The sequence below is a fragment of the Lagenorhynchus albirostris genome, chromosome 11 (genome assembly GCF_949774975.1).
Source record: "Lagenorhynchus albirostris chromosome 11, mLagAlb1.1, whole genome shotgun sequence".
Classification (NCBI taxonomy): domain Eukaryota; kingdom Metazoa; phylum Chordata; class Mammalia; order Artiodactyla; family Delphinidae; genus Lagenorhynchus; species Lagenorhynchus albirostris.
Window position 1 is genome coordinate 95,835,577 of NC_083105.1, and position 17,175 is coordinate 95,852,751.

Genomic DNA, 17,175 nt, shown 5'->3' on the forward strand with positions numbered 1-17,175 from the left:
TAGTACAGTTGAAATGACTTTGTTTTAGTATAATCACTTCTTTAACATCTGTCTCCTCTTCTGGTTTGTAAGCTCCATGAGAGAGGATTGTATCTGTTTTGTTCAACACTATTTCCTGACACATTTTGTATTCTCTAGAACCTAGAAAGCATCATGTGGAGTTACCACTGCAAATGGTTAGACAATACTTATATATATGTATGAGCATGTGTGTGTGTGTGTGTGTGTGTGTGTGTGTGTGTGTGTGTGTGTGTGTGTTTGCATTTTGGGAGAGTTCTCTTCTTTTTTTCTGAACTTATCCCTAAATTCAGTAGGACTTTTTAAAAATTGGTCTTACATATAATGATATACTGTAGTAAAAGATGCTGGACACGAGTTCAAAATAGTAGCAATAATAACAATTATTATTTATTGAGTGCATATTATGTGACTGGGGCAGTTCTAAGCTCTTTAAATGTAATCCTCACTATAGTATTTTGAGAGCAGTACTGTAATTGATAACACTTGCAGATGAGAAACTAAAAGATGGGAAAAGTAAAAATTTTTCAAACGTGACACAACTAGTTGGTAATTGAGGTGAAATTTGCACCCAGTGTAGATCTTGTACCTTTAACAGCTATCCCTCCCTGGGCATTGAACCTTTCTCTGCTTCACGCTAATGGTGTGAATCTCAGTTAATCCTTGGACATAGTTTTCTCAACTTGAAATTATAATGATTATCTCAGACTTGTGGAGAGAATTTGGTGATATAATTTATAAACTTTTTGGAAAATGCAAAACGATGTCAGTTTATACAGGGTAGCCTATGATAATTATTCATGTTTACTCAGTTCAGTGCTTCACTGATCTATTGATCAGAAGTTGCTGAATACAAATATTCTTCCATTACTGGTATTGTTAATACATGTTTTACTAGCAGTCGAGCCAATAAGAAATAGCTTGAAATACAGAAAACAATTAATTAGTGGGCATTACTAACAGAATGTGCGAATGCAACAAACCTGACCTCCCAACAAATTTTTGAAAATGAGTTTAAAAATAAGGAATAAATCCTTAGCCATACTGGAGAAAAAGAATGTCATTAGGAAAACAGAAATGTTTAGATACGTCTAAAAGATAGAAATCTGACAGGATTGAATTGAGGAAGGAAAATTGGCTGAAAGGTAGACACTAGATATAATGGCTGATATGGTGAGATTAGTTCTGAAGACTCTTCTAACTCATAATCAATGAAAATAACAAGGAATATGGAGCCAAGGATTAGGGTGACTGCTTAGAGATGGAATGTAGAACAGTCAAGCAGGTTGGTCCTGCTTCCATCCCTCCCTACACAAACACAAACATTCACACACCCACATACCCACACACACACACAGCCAAGCAGTAAACGGTTTGGCATCTGCTTTCAGACTGAAGAAGTCAGTATGAATAACTGGGTCACAGAGGCAATACAGCCTTCCAGGTGGCTGGCAACACCCAAAATGAATGGAAAAATCCTAATAGAGACAGCTGGAAGGTTCTGTGCTAGCAGATTCCACCCCTCTCCACTGCAACAGTGGAGGCACTCAGGAATAAATTTAAAAAGTGTCCACAGACAGGGAAAGAGGAATTCGCAAATGCAAAGATAAACCTGCAATCAAGACTAACAAAACACACAGGGAAAGAACAATTTTGTTACAGAGAGGGTCCAAATAGGACAGCGATAAGAAAAAACAAACAAATAAAAAGCACAGATACTGAAAAGAAAGCAAGGAAAGGATCAATAACTATAGGTGATATGATTGCTTTTATTGAAACTTCAAGAGCAGTTAAGTGACAGACCAGTCGAGTTAATAAACAAGTTCACCAGATAAAATATTACTAAAGGATTTAAAATAACGCCCTGCACATGGTAAGTACTATGTAAATCTTACCTTCTTATACAGCAGTGACCAATAGAAAATGCAAGTTTAAAAAACTGTTTACAAAACCTCAGTGTAAGATCTTTAAAAGAAAAACATAAATGTTACTGAAGGACATAATGAAGATATAATAAATGGACTGATAAACCATGTTTAAAAATGAGAAGAATAAATATTGTAAAGATATTGTCTTCCTGAATTCTTCTATAAATTTGGTGAAATCTCAATCCAAAATCATACCAGAATTTTTCCTTGAAATTTACAAATTAATCCCAAAATGTATCTAAGAGATTAAGTGAGTGGCCATGGGGCCCATCAAGAACAGCCATCCCAGTTCAAAGAACTAAGAATTCTAGATAGGACAGGAAAAAATCTTTTTCAGTGCATTGCTGAGCTAGCAAAAAATCAAAGGATATGCTCAGAGGTTTAACCAAATAAAGTGAAAGCAATACTCCATGGAGAGAAGTAAAGCCTGAAATTGGTGTCTGCCCTAAGGGGATCTGTCCAACCAGGAGAAACTTGAGCTTCCATTTTATAGCCCATGAGAGAAAAGGACCGACACAAAAGCAAGTACTCACTTAAGTTCACTAGTGAAAAATCAGGAGTCAAGTTGGAGATGAGTTAATGGAAACCAACCCCTCCACACATACATGCATCTGAAATACAAGAAGCCTACACTCTCATTATGAGGGTGAACTGCAAAAAACAAACAAATTAAAAAACAAGCAAACAAAACAAAAAAAAACTCCCCTCCTCAGAAAAAGGAATGATTTATTATAGGTTTCAACCTTGGAAATGAGGGGAGAGAGGGAAAATAATCTCCACTGAGAATTCATAACCATAAGCCAGCTTTCAAACACATTTGCTACATTTAGTCCTCAAAACCTCAAACCAAGAATATGTTTTAAAGCGATAACATCAGTTGCCTCTAATAAACAAAAAAGAGAACCTCTGTGGAAGAAAGTAACTTGAACACAGATGCCAGAGAATACCCATAGATGAATTGCTCGGCACTGGAAGTTATGGGAGAAATCACGTACACACACACACACCCCCCCACACACACACCATGAAAGTACAAATGAGGAACCTGGTTGCCACAAGTAAAACCCAGTGGAAACAAAAGGCAATAATCTGCTACTATGTAGTTTTTTGGTTGTCGTTTTCCTGTGTTTGGAAATATGGAAACATGATAGAAAAGGGAAATGGAAGCAGGGACCCCTAGGATGGATCAAGAAATATGTATTACGTATCCATTGGGAATTCAGGTGCCCTGAGTAATACAATGAAGACATCTTTGCTTTCAAAGAGATCATAGTCGAGCTAAAGAAATAATAATGCACATGTTAAAATAACATATAAGTCAGAGATATGAGCCCCAAAAGATGTAGCATGGACCACTGTGGCCTGCAAGACTCAGAAGAGGCAGGTGGGACTTGAGTTGTGCCCGGAAGAAATAGGATTTCCATAGTATCAGAGAAGTGGAGGGATTTTTCAGGAAGTAGGAGGAAACACAAAGATGGAAATTCTACAGCGAATACAGATAGGCTCTTAAACTATCACCAGATACTTCCACAGAAAAGAATGACAAGAAAATGCTTCTAAAGGAGGAAAATCGGCAGCACCCAGGAAGAGAGGAAGAACACATGTATATACAGTGCTATAAAGCAAACTAATTAATTGATCAAGTAAAGCCTGCCTATAAAATAAGTAAATAATGAAAAAAAGACCAACAGCTAATTGTAAAAACAAGGCTCTGTTATCCAGCTGTGTAAGTGGGAAGAACGGTCAGTTGGAAGTGAAGACCCAAAATTCTCTTCCTAGCTTTACCACTGCCCAGCCTTGAAATTCAAATTATTTGGGATTCAGCTTTAGTATTTGAAAATTGGGGGAGGGGTGTGTGTCCATGGAGGAGGGCAGGTTAATGCACGATCTCATTCATGCTGCAGCACTACCTTCAACTGCAAACCTACAAACTCCACAACTCTACAAGTGGAATGATGAGTGTGGTATTTCCTTCAATGCCCAGAAGAGGGCACTCACACTGGCAACAGAAATTTACTAAAGTAACTGTAATCTCCCCCTTTCACTGGCTCAGACTGAGCTTCATTACCCAAGAAATCCACGGGGTGGCAATAACACTGAGTGAAAAGTAAATTCACAGTTGAATTCTAACAGGCTTCTTCAGTGGCAAATGTTGACACTTTTCTCTTTCCCCGCCTTTATGATGTCACCAAGGCCAGAGAAGCTGGGAGAACAAAGCCTGTCCCAGTCCTGCGAAGGAGACTTTACCATCCTCATCCTCATTTTACATAAGAAACTAGAAAGAGAGAAATATTATCTAAGGTAGCAGAGATAGTAAGTGATCCAGACGGAATTCACAATTTTGTGTCTCTGGTCAAAGTCCATGGTCCCTTCGCCACACTAGCTGGGGGAGCTGAAGAAAACCGATTTGACTGACAAAGGGACCTTCCTTCCTAACCACGCTTCACTGATATAGAAATGAGATGTTTGCTCTTTTCTTTATAAGTAAGGGGCACTTAAAAGATTTGATTCTGTATGAGCACAGGACAATACATATAACTTTCCCAGACACTATTAAATAGTGTAGTGATTGCTATAGCAATTTTCAGCTTTAGGATTTATTTGAATCACTCATGCTTCTTTCCTGCCACTTAGATGGAGCAGGAACAGTTTTTTTTCATTGGCCGTAAATTTCATCAAGGCACTTTGAGTTACAAATAACAGAATTTCATTCAAACTTGGCTAAAGGGGAAAAAAAGGATAATTTTTCAGTGGAATAAAGGTGCATTTCAAAGAATCCAAAAACGAGGAGTTTCCTTAGGTGATACAGAAGGTTTAGAGTCAAGAACCAGAAAACCATTAGGAATTACGGCAATTGCCCTCATACTCATTCTCTTTCTCTCCAGGTTCTCTAGCCCGTGGATTTCTTGGCATGTCTGGGCTATTGCCTCTTTGTAATGACTGGCTTTGTCTTCTTCTCTAGACGGCACACAGCTCCTGGATTCACACACCCTCAGCTCCAGTGGCTAGCAGAGACTGGCCCACATCTTTCAATCCAGATTCCTAACCTCTGAGAGAAAGAATCCAACTTGGTTGGGCTGTGACCATGGCATAAGTAATTAAGCACAAACAAGGGTGATGATTATCTAAGAGGGATGTTCTGAGCCAGCAACCACCCTAGAAAATGTATGTTACCAGTGGCTAAGTAACTTTCTGGGGAATTTGAAAGAATATCAGGATGAATTTCTAAACCATTTGGCATTTCCACACTTCCCCCTATGCTAATGGTGATAACTATCAAACCATTATTTGGGATACAGATTTTGATAATTTTTCAGGATATTTAAAGTTAGATCAAAATTTGAAAATTTGAAAATTTTCACTTACAATATCTATACCTCAGCCTGCCCATTTAAAAATGGATTGGAAAAATTAAGATGTATTTTGATGATAGATCAAGTAGCAATACGCTTAAAATGACAAAAGAGTAATTTAAATTTGACATACAGAAAGACTTCTGACGAAGGGTGGAGTCACTGAAATAGGTTGTCATTTACAGCAAACACATCTTTTCTGGAGAATGATCCTCAAATAGTAAAGTGGATCTAGCAAGGATATTTAATATCCTGATTAGAACCAAGTCAGTGAAAAAAAATTTTTAAGTGACAACCTTAAGTTTTAACAACCAACATTTATTTAGTCTGTTTAGCAAAAGAGAATGTAAAAGTTATCAATACGTTACAAATGTGTGCTATTATCAAAAGCTAATTTAAATGCTGTTTATACTCTACATCAGTGATTTTCAAACTGTAATGTACTTCAGAATTGCCTGGAGGTCTTGTTAAAACAAGAATTGCTGCCTGTCCCTCCTCCTTCAGTTCCCGATTCTCTAGGTCTGTCTAGGGTCTGATAATTTATAATTTGCATTTCTAAAAGTTCCCAGATGGCATTGATGCTGCTGGTTTAGGGATTGCGCTTTGAAACCTCCTGCTCTAAACTCAGGACAGAAGAACCATTTCTTCTTCCTTCCTTCCTCCCTTCTTTTCTTTCTGTTTCTTTCTTTCTTTCCTCCTTTTCTTTCTCCTTTCCTTCCTCCCTCCCTCCCTCCCTCCCTTCTTCCTTCCCTGCCTCCTTCCTCCTTCCTTCCTTCCTCCCTCCCTCCCTCCCTCTTTCCCTTCCTTCCTTTCTTTCTCACATAGTTTTTGGTGTATGTGAGAACATGTAAGTTTTCCTCCCTTAGCAAATTTCAACCATCTGATATAGGTGTTGTCACTATAGTCACCATGTTATGCATTAGATCCTCAGACCTTATTCAGTTATACCTGAAAGCTTGCACCTTTTTACCAACCTCTCCCTATTCCCCCCATGCCCAGCCCCTGTCAACCACTCTTCTATTCTGTTTTCTCTTCCGTAGGTTGCCTTTTAATTTTGATGGTTTCTTTTGCTGTGCAGAAGCTTTTTAGTTCAGTGTAGTCCCACTGATTTATTTTTGCCTTTGCTTTTGGTGTCAAATCCAAAAATTTATTGCCAAGACTGATGGCAAGAAGCTTTGAGAACTTTAAGAACTCTTGTTCTAAGCTCAGAACAGAAGACCCATCTCTAACTAATATTTTTCTGGGTTCATGCAGAGTTACACCAAACACAACCAAAGGCACCAAAAACTGTAAGCAAACAAAAAAAACAGCAAAATATTTTACTGGCTTACTTCTCAGGGTCCTGGTTTATCCCAATTGCAGATGTAGATAACGGTGGTTGGGAGAGTTAAATCTATAGACACGTTCACAAATGCCATCTCGTAAACTCTCAAAGATGAATGAAAGCTCAAAAGCTATAGTCAGGGCTAGTATTAGACAAAATGAAAGACAAAGAAATACGTGTTCAGATTGTCACATGTTTGTGAAGGATCATGGTATAATGGAATCATTACAGATTTTGTTGTGAGGCTCTCCAGAGTTTAAGACCTAGATCTGCCATTTACCAAGTGTGCAATCTGGTATACTGGTTTTCATAATACCTATTAAAAGTGATGTTGAGAACACTATCAGGTAACATATATTAAAATGTCTAGCACATAGTAGGCATTCAAAAATAATAGCCACCATATATTAGAGTCCTATTATGTGCAAGGCACTCAACTAGGTGCATTAGCTTGTCTAATCCTCATAAGAGCCCCTTGAGTTGTCATCATCATCATCACCATCATCATTCCCACTTCACAAACAAGAAAACAGAATCCCAAGTCACTTAGGCAAAACGTCAAAGCAAACCCCCAACAGCTTGAGACCAAATGCTTCTCTTTTTTTTTTTTAATATCTCCACCTTTATTTCCCAGAGATGTCTTAAACTTTTTAAATTTTATTTTATAAAAAATACATGACGTGTGAGATCTTCCCTGACCAGGGATTGAACCTGGGCCCCCTGCAGTGGAAGCGTGGAGTCTTAACCATTGGACCACCAGGGAAGTCCCAAATGCTTGCCTTTCTACAAAGATGAGTTGTCTAATCCCCCTTATCATTCTCTTCCCAAGTTCCCTGGCTGCAGTTATGAACCAGATGTTCTTATGTGAGAACAATTTCTTCATTTAGTTGATTTCGCATACCTTGCCCTTAACTTTCCTCTCTCTAAGTCATGTTCACTACTTTTATATCTTAATTCATCAAGACCTGTTGGCAGACCTAATTAGGGAAAACTAAGATGTGAGGAAATTTTATTTTTCATAATCTAGTCTCCAGGTTTTTCCGACATTGCTTGAGTAACTCTTTAGTCTATCTGCTATTAGAGTCTGCTCCCAGTGGGGCAAAAGCTGACCCTGTACTTCTACAGCATAGTTGCTCTTCATCCTCTCTGACTATGCAGTGCAAAGGAGTCTGTTTTACGGCATAAACTAGTCTGTATGGTATTGTCAATGATATAAATGATAACAACCTTACTGGGCTATTTGATCACCTGCCTTTGAATAGCTGTTTTGATTTTTTTTTGCATTATTCCTTTGATTCTGCTTAGATACATTGTACAGTTGCTCCAGCAATTATGTCCCTAAATAATAACAGTAACTTACATCTTTACTGTCACAATGTTCACATACAATATTGCATAAAGCTCTTTATTGTTTCTGGTACGTGGGTCTTCAGAACACCCCTTTACTCCACACTTGACATTCAGAGACTACTGTGCTGTGTGGAGCAGAGACACCCTGTCATTATTAATTTAGTTTTATAAGGTACTCCTAAGTTATTGAAGTCTTTTACACTCGTTTACAAGCTGCTCTCAGAGCAATACTGAGAAGTGGGTCAGCATTGTCATGGATTTTACAGATTGGAAGAAGAGGTCTCAGTTTACAGGTTATTTTCTGTTTGTGGCCTCTCCCGTTGCAGAGCACAGGCTCCGAACGCGCAGGCTCAGCGGCCATGGCTCACGGGCCCAGCCGCTCCGCGGCATGTGGGATCCTCCCGGACCAGGGCACGAACCCGCGTCCCCTGCATCGGCAGGCGGACTCTCAGCCACTGCGCCACCAGGGAAGCCCGCAAAGTCTTTCTTATAAACAGAATCTAGAATCTCTTTTGCCTTTTGGTCATGAACATTGTAATCAGCCAGCAGGCATTAATAAAATAATGTTATTTTCTTAGTTATCTTGGAATTGCTTGGACTTTTATTAAATCTCCACAATATGTGAGTTGTTACACAGATTACAACTCTGACACATAGTAAGATGGATAAGTGACACAATATGTCAAATGTATAATGGCCCATATATATTGTCTATAGTGTGTTGTAGATTTTAATTTGGGTGCTTAGGTGTGGTAAGATATTCATATCAGGCTCTTCTCTTCATCAGTGTCATTTTGATCCCTTCCCCACCCTGCCCCATGACCGTAATAATCATAATCAATTATAAAGGTGCCACAGGGTCTGCTTCTAGGCCTTCTCCTTCTGCTCCAAGCCTTCTTCAGTTGTGCCTATCTCTGTGATTTTCTTCCATAGCAGTTGATAGTTGAATAAATTTTAAAATCTATATTTGATTTGTAATGACAGAAAAGTGTATTTGAGTGTATGGTATACATATACAAACATTGTAAATGTATATAAAAAGCCAGAAAGGATAAAAAGCATGTCTTAAAAATTATTTTAACTTTTTTTAAGTAGACAATTTCAAACATTCAGAAAGGCTGCAACTATAAGAATAATGCAAAAAGAATCCACATACCTTTACTCAGGTTTGCTTAATAACATTTTACCCCATTTGATTTGTCACTGTCTTTCTTTTTGCCTGAACCGTTAGAGGGTAAGTTACACCCATCATGGCCTTTTACCCCTAAACTTTTCAGTGTGTCTTTCCTAAGAATCACGACAGTCTCTTACATAACGACAGCCCAGTTTTCAACTTCAGGACATCTAACACTGACACAGTACTTATCTAATCTACTGTCCAAATTCCAATGTCGTGAATTAAACCAACAGTGTGTTTTACAGCATTTTTTGCCCCCTCTAGCACACATAACCAGTCTAGTACTGTATTTCATTGTCATGTCTCTTTAGCCTCCTTTTTTTTTTTAATTAGTTTATTTATTTATTTATTTTTGGCTGTCTTGGGTCTTCGTTGCTGTGCGTGGGCTTTCTATAGTTGCGGCAAGCAGGGGCTACTCTTTGTTGTGGTGCATGGGCTTCTTCTCATTGCAGTGGCTTCTCTTGTTGCGGAACACAGGCTCTAGGAGCTTGGGCTTCAGTAGTTGTGGCACGCAGGCTCAGTAGCTGTGGCTCGCGGGCTCTAGAGCACAGGCTCAGTAGTTGTGGCTCATGGGCTTAGTTGCTCCACGGCATGTGGGATCTTCCCAGACCAGGGCTCGAACCCATGTCCCCTGCATTGGCGGTGGATTCTTAACCACTGCGCCACCAGGGAAGTCCCCAAAAGATTTCTAAACTGGCTACGGTTCAAGGTCTGATAAGAGTTCATTTGATAAGGAAATTCAGTTATTTTTGTGGCATACAACAATTTAAGATAATAATTGGATAATGAGGGTATTGATAAATTTCTCTGAACTTCAATTTCTGGAATACCTATATCAGTAAACTTATATCCATATATATATAACCTAAGAAGGTTTATTATCACTTCTTATTTGACAATGTTTCCCATGTAATTTAACATGCCAAATAAACCTAATTAGTTTAACATCTCCTTTATAAGGCGAGAGACAAATCTTTTGGGAATTTCCAGGGGCCCTCTGGGAAATCTCAAAGTTAGTTTGAGGTCAAAAAGACTCCATTTAGATTTGATCTGGGAAGTTGTAAAAAATGTCAAAAGGTTTGAACATTTGACTAAATAGGATCACAAGTCATTATGAAATAATGCTTATTTAGCAGGAGTGACAATAGAAGATATTAAAGGCAAATACGGAAGGTTACATTGTTGTGAACAAAATTTAGCTCTTTTAGTATTGAGAAGACTCAGTTCTCCAAGGTAATCAGAGATCTAATAAAGAACATGAAGCACAGGTAATTATTTTGGTAAGACACAAAATCTTTGCTTTCCCGGCAGATTACCCAGAAGGCAACAAAACAAAAACAAAAACAAAAAGCTTTCGCCGTCTCCTATCAAGAGCAGACTAACAGTCCAATAAAACTCTCTTTTTAACAGAAACAAAAACATATTCTAATTCTGCACCCGTGTACTTTTGATATTAAGGCTCATTCTTTAAATATATAATTCCAATCATAGCCAGCTTGACCACACATAAAATTCATTTCCAGGATTCCTTTTCCACAAAACTTCTACCAAGTTTTTTTGTATCCCTTCAGGTTTTGTCTTAAATTTGTCCTTACTCATTCTTCATCAGCCAGTCATTCCACTTCTGGACAAAATTACTTTCTTTTCCTCTTAACAAAAGTATGTTCTTCATACCTTTCCTTATCCTAAAAACGTATTCTTAGAACTACCATACGACTCAGCAATCCCACTACTGGGCATATACCCTGAGAGAACCATAATTCAAAAAGAGTCATGTACCACAATGTTCATTGCAGCTCTATTTACAATAGCCAGGACATGGAAGCAACCTAAGTGTCCACAGACAGATGAATGGATAAAGATGTGGCACATATATACAATGGAATATTCCTCAGCCATAAAAAGAAGCAAAATTGAGTTATTTGTAGTGAGGTGGATGGACCTAGAGTCTGTCATATAGAGTGAGGTAAGTCAGAAAGAGAAAAACAAATACCGTATGCTAACACATATATGTAGAATCTAAAAAAGAAATTAAAATGGTTCTGAAGAACCTAGGGGCAGGACAGGAATAAAGATGCAAACATAGAGAATGGACTTGAGGACATGGGGAGGGGAAAGAGTAAGCTGGGATGAAATGAGAGAGTGGCATGGACATATATTCACTACCAAACGTAAGGTAGGTAGCTAGTGGGAAGCAGCCGCATAGCACAGGGAGATCAGCTCAGTGCTTTGTGGCCACCTAGTGGGGTGGGATAGGAGGGCGGGAGGGAGACACAAGAGGGAGGAGTTATGGGATATATGTATACGTATAGCTGACTCAATTTGTTATACAGCAGAAACTAACACACCATTGTAAAGCAATTATATTCCAATAAAGATGTTAAAAAATAAATAATAATTAATGATAGTAATGCAGTATAACTCCTTGAATAAAATAAGAATCTATAAAAAATTCTACTTTCCTTACCTACTTTTTATACACAGTTGTTTTCTTTCACTCTTATTACTTCTGGAGTTTTTAATTAAATGTATTGAATAGAATTCTTAACCCTTAGAAACTTTAGTTTCTAGTGAAAACTGAGACGTAAGCAATTATGCACTGGTTGTTACACCAGCATTCTGTGCACTGGCAAATTTATAAATGCTCAGTAATTTCTAGAAGTACAGTCTTTCTCAGTCAACTTTTTAATGTGGCAGAAGACATGTTTACTATTAGACTCAAACATCTTTAATTCCTCTGTAATAAGAATCCAAAAGTAGGGCTTCCCTGGTGGCACAGCGGTTGAGAGTACGCCTGCCGATGCAGGAGACACGGGTTCATGCCCCGGTCCGGGAAGATCCCACATGCCGGGGAGTGGCTGGGCCTGTGAACCGTGGCCGCTGAGGCTGCACATCCAGAGCCTGTGCTCCGCAACGGGAGAGGCCACAACAGTGAGAGGCCCGCGTACTGAAAAAAAAAAAAAAAAGAATCCAAAAGTAGATGAACTTATATTCAGTTATTAAAACTTCAGTGTTATATTTATTTGGAAATGATCTAGATATTCAATGACTATCCATCATTTAACTTAACTTTAACGTTTCAAGCTAACAAAAAGTTTTGGAAACTATTTTTAAACAATTATGTTTAGATTACTAATGAAAATTTCACAAGACATTAAACAACTAACCATTTTCTTAAGTTATTTTTCTTGCTGACAGATTCTGGAACAGTGATAACATGAGCTTATTTGACTTTTAGTAAACCTAGGTAGAATAAAAGTTGTATGTTTGCATTATATTTAATGTGAATAGCTCTGAAGACATGTTCGTTTTAACTAAACCAACAAAGCTTCAGGTAGCTTTTATTTATTGAAGATTATCCTATATCACTTGAAGTTGAAACACTTTTGGGTTAGTTTCTATATTTCTGAGAGAATACTTGATTTGTATAAGCACTTATTTTTCATCAAGCTAATTAAATAGAGCTCTTTTACAAATTAATTTTGGCAATACCCTCTACAGGTAGAAAAATCACACATCTGTCCATATGTATATAAATATACATAAACATACAGACAGATACAGAGATCTTATAGTTTTTTAAAATTAATTTATTTATTATTTATTTTTGTCTGTATCAGGTCTTCATTGCTACGCACAGGCTTTCTATCACTGAGGTGAATGGGGGCTACTCTTCGTTGCAGTGCATAGGCTTCTCATTGCGGTGGCTTCTCTTCTTGCAGATCATGGGCCCTAGGCACATGGCTTCAGTAGTTGTGGCACACGGGCTCAGTAGTTGTGGCTCGCGGGCTCTAGAGCGCAGGCTCAGTAGTTGTGCACACAGGCTTAGTTGCTCCGCAGCATGTGGGATCTTCCTGGACCAGGGCTCAAACCCATGTCCTCTGCATTGGCAGGTGGATTTTTTTTTTTTTTTTTTTTTGCAGTACGCGGGCCTCTCACTGTTGTGACCTCTCTCATTGCGGAGCACAGGCTCTGGACGCGCAGGCTCAGCGACCATGGCTCACGGGCCCAGCCGCTCTGCGGCATGTGGGATCTTCCTGGACTGGGGCACAAACCCGTGTCCCCTGCATCGGCAGGTGGACTCTCAACCACTGCGCCACCAGAGAAGCCCGGCAGGTGGATTCTTAACCACTGTGCCACCAGGGAAGTCCCAGAGATCTTATAGTTTTAATTTTTAAATTACAGCCATGAGAGAGGATTGGTTCAAGATGGCAGAGTAGACGGGCGTGTGCTTACTCCCTTTTGTGAGAGCACCAGAATCACAACTGCTGAACAATCATCAACAGTAAGACTCTGGAACTCACCAAAAAAGATACCCCACATCCAAAGACAAAGCCACAATGGGACTGTAGGAGGGGTGCAATCACAATAAAATCAAATCCCATAACTGCTGGGTGGGTGACTCACAAACTGGAGAACACTTATACCACAGAAGTCCATCCACTGGAGTGAAGGTTCTGAGTCCCACATCAGGCTTCCCAACCTGTGGGTCCAGCAATGGGAGGAGGAATTCCTAGAGAATCAGACTTTGAAGGCTAGTGGGATTTGACTGCAGGACTTTGACGGGACTGGGGGAAACAGGGACTCCACTCTTGGATGGCACACACAATGTAGTGTGCGCATCGGGACCCAGGGGAGGGAGAAGTGACCCCATAGGAGACTGAACAGTCCCTAACTGCTAGTGTTGGAGGGTCTCCTGCAGGGGTGGGCCGTGGCTGTGGCTCACCGTGGTGACAAGGACCATAGCAGCAGAAGTTCTGGGAAGTACTCCTTGGCATGAGCCCTCCCAGAGACCGCCATTAGCCCCACCAAAGAGCCGGGGAGGCGCCAGTGCTGGGTCGCCTCAGACCAAAAAACCAACAGGGAGGGAACCCAGCCCCACCCATCAGCAGACAAGTGGATTAAAGTTTTACTGAGCTCTGCCCACCAGACCAACACCCAGCTCTACCTACCACCAGTCCCTCCCATCAGGAAGCTTGCACAAGCCTCTTAGATAGCCTTATCCACCAGAGGGCAGACAGGAGAAGCAAGAACTACAATTCTGCAGCCTGTAGAAGGAAAACCACATTCACAGAAAGACAGACAAAATGGAAAGGCAGAGGACTTTGTACCAGATGAAAGAACAAGATAGAGCCCCAGAAAAACAACTAAATGAAGTGGAGATAGGCAACCTTCCAGAAAAAGAATTCAGAATAATGATAATGAAGATGATCCAGGACCTCGGAAAAAGAATGGAGGCAAAGATCGAGAAGATGCAAGAAATGTTTAATAAAGACCTAGAAGAATTAAAGAACAAAGACCTAGAAGAATTAAAGAACAAACAAACAGAGATGAACAATACAATAACTGAAATGAAAAATACACTAGAAGGAATCAGTAGCAGAATAACTGAGGCAGAAGAACGGATAAGTGACCTGGAAGACAGAATGGTGGAACTCACTGCCACGGAACAGAATAAGAAAAAAGAATGAAAAGAAATGAAGGCAGCCTAAGAGACATCTGGGACAACATTAAATACACCAACATTCGCCTTATGGGGGTCCCAGAAGGAGAAGAGAGAGAGAAAGGACCCGAGGAAATATTTGAAGAGATTATAGTCAAAAACTTCCCTAACATGCGAAAGGAAATAGCCACCCAAGTCCAGGAAGCACAGAGAGTTCCAGGCAGGATAAACCCAAGGAGAAACATGCTGAGACACATAGTAATCAAATTGACAAAAATTAAAGACAAAGAAAATTTATTGAAAGCAACAAGGGAAAAACGACAAATAACATACAAGGGAACTCCCATAAGGTTAACAGCTGAATTCTCAGCAGAAACTCTACAAGCCAGAAGGGAGTGGCATGAGAAGTAATGAAAGGGAAGAACCTACAACCAACATTACCCTACCCTGCAAGGATCTCATTAAGATTTGATGGAGAAATCAAAAGCTTTATAGACAAGCAAAAGCTAAGAGAATTCAGCACCACCAAACCAGCTCTACAGCAAATGCTTAAGGAACTTCTCTAAGTGGGAGACACAAGAGAAGAAAAGGACCTAAAAAACAAACCCATAACAATTAAGAAAATGGTAATAGGAACATACATAGCAATAATTACCTTAAATGTGAATGGATTAAATGCTCCAACCAAAAGACACAGGCTCACTGAATGGATATAAAAAACAAGACCCATATATATGCTGTCTACAAGAGACCCACTTCAGACCTAGGGACACATACAGACTGAAAGTGAGGGGATGGAAAAAGATAGTCCATGCAAATCAAAAGAAAGCCGGAGTAGCAATACTCATATCAGATAAAAGAATTTAAAATAAAGAATGTTACAAGAGACAAGGAAAGACACTACATAATAATCAAGGTATCAATCTGAAAAGAAGATATAGTAATTATAAATATATATGCCCCAAACGTAGGAACACCTCAATACATAAGGCAACTGCTAACAGCTCTAAAAGAGGAAATTGACAGTAACACAATAACAGTGGGGGAGTTTAACACCTCACTTACACCAATGGACAGATCATCCAGACAGAAAATTAATAAGGAAACAAAAGTTTCAAGTGACACAATAGACCAGATAGATTTAATTGATATTTATAGGACATTCCATCCAAAAACAGCAGATTACACTTTCTTCTCAAGTGCACGTGGAATATTCTCCAGGATTGATGACATCTTGGATCACAAATCAAGCCTCGGTAAATTTAAGAAAATTGAAATCATGTCAAGCATCTTTTCCGACCACATTGCTATGAGATTAGAAATCAATTACAGGGGAAAAAAATGTAAAAAACACAAACACATGGATGTTAACAATATGTTACTAAGTAACGAAGAGATCACTGAAGAAATCAAAGAGGCAATAAAAAAATACCTAGAGGGACTTCCCTGGTGGCACAGTGGTTAAGAATCCTCCTGCCAATGCAGGGGACACGGGTTCGAGCCCTGGTCTGGGAAGATCCCACATGCCGCGGAGCAGCTAAGCCCATGCGCCACAACTGAGCCTGCGTACCACAACTACTGAAGCCCATATGCCTAGAGCACGTGCTCCACATCAGTAGAAGCCACCGCAATGAGAAGCCCGTGCACTGCAACGAAGAGTCGCCCCTGCTCGCCACAACTAGAGAAAGTCTGTGCACAGCAACGAAGACTCAAGGCAGCCAAAAATAAATAAATACATTTATTTATTTATTTTTAAAAAAATACCTAGACACAAATGACAATGAAAACAGGACAATGCAAAACCTATGGGATGCAGCAAAAGCAGTTCTAAGAGGGAAGTTTATAGCAATACATGCCTACCTCAAGAAACAAGAAAAATCTCAAATAAACAATCTAACCTTACACCTAAAGGAACTAGAGAAAGAAGAACAAACAAAACCCAAAGTTAGCAGAAGGAAAGAAATCATAAAGATCAGAGCAGAAATAAATGAAATAGAAACAAAGAAAACAATAGCAAAGATCAATAAAACTAAAAGCTGGTTCTTTGAGAAGATAAAATTGATAAACCTTTAGCCAGACTCATCAAGAAAAAGAGGGAGAGGACTCAATAAAATTAGAAATGAAAAAGAAGATGTTATAATGGACATCACAGAAATACAAAGCATCCTAAGAGACTACTACAAGCAACTCTATGCCAATAAAATGGACAACCTGGAAGAAGGGACAAATTCTTAGAAAGGTATAACCTTCCAAGACTGAATGAAGAAATAGAAAACATGAACAGACCAATCACAAGTAGTGAAATTGAAACTGTGATTAAAAATCTTCCAACATACAAAAGTCCAGGACCAGATAGCTTCACAGGTGAATTCTATCAAACATTTAGAGAAGAGCTAACACCCATCCTTCTCAAACTCTTCCAAAATTTGCAGAGGAAGGAGCACTCCCAAACTCATTTTATGAGAGCACCATCACCCTGATACCAAAACCAGACAGAGATACTACCAAAAAAAAAAAAAAAGAAAATTACAGACGAATATCACTGATGAATATGGATGCAAAAATCCTCAACAAAATACTAG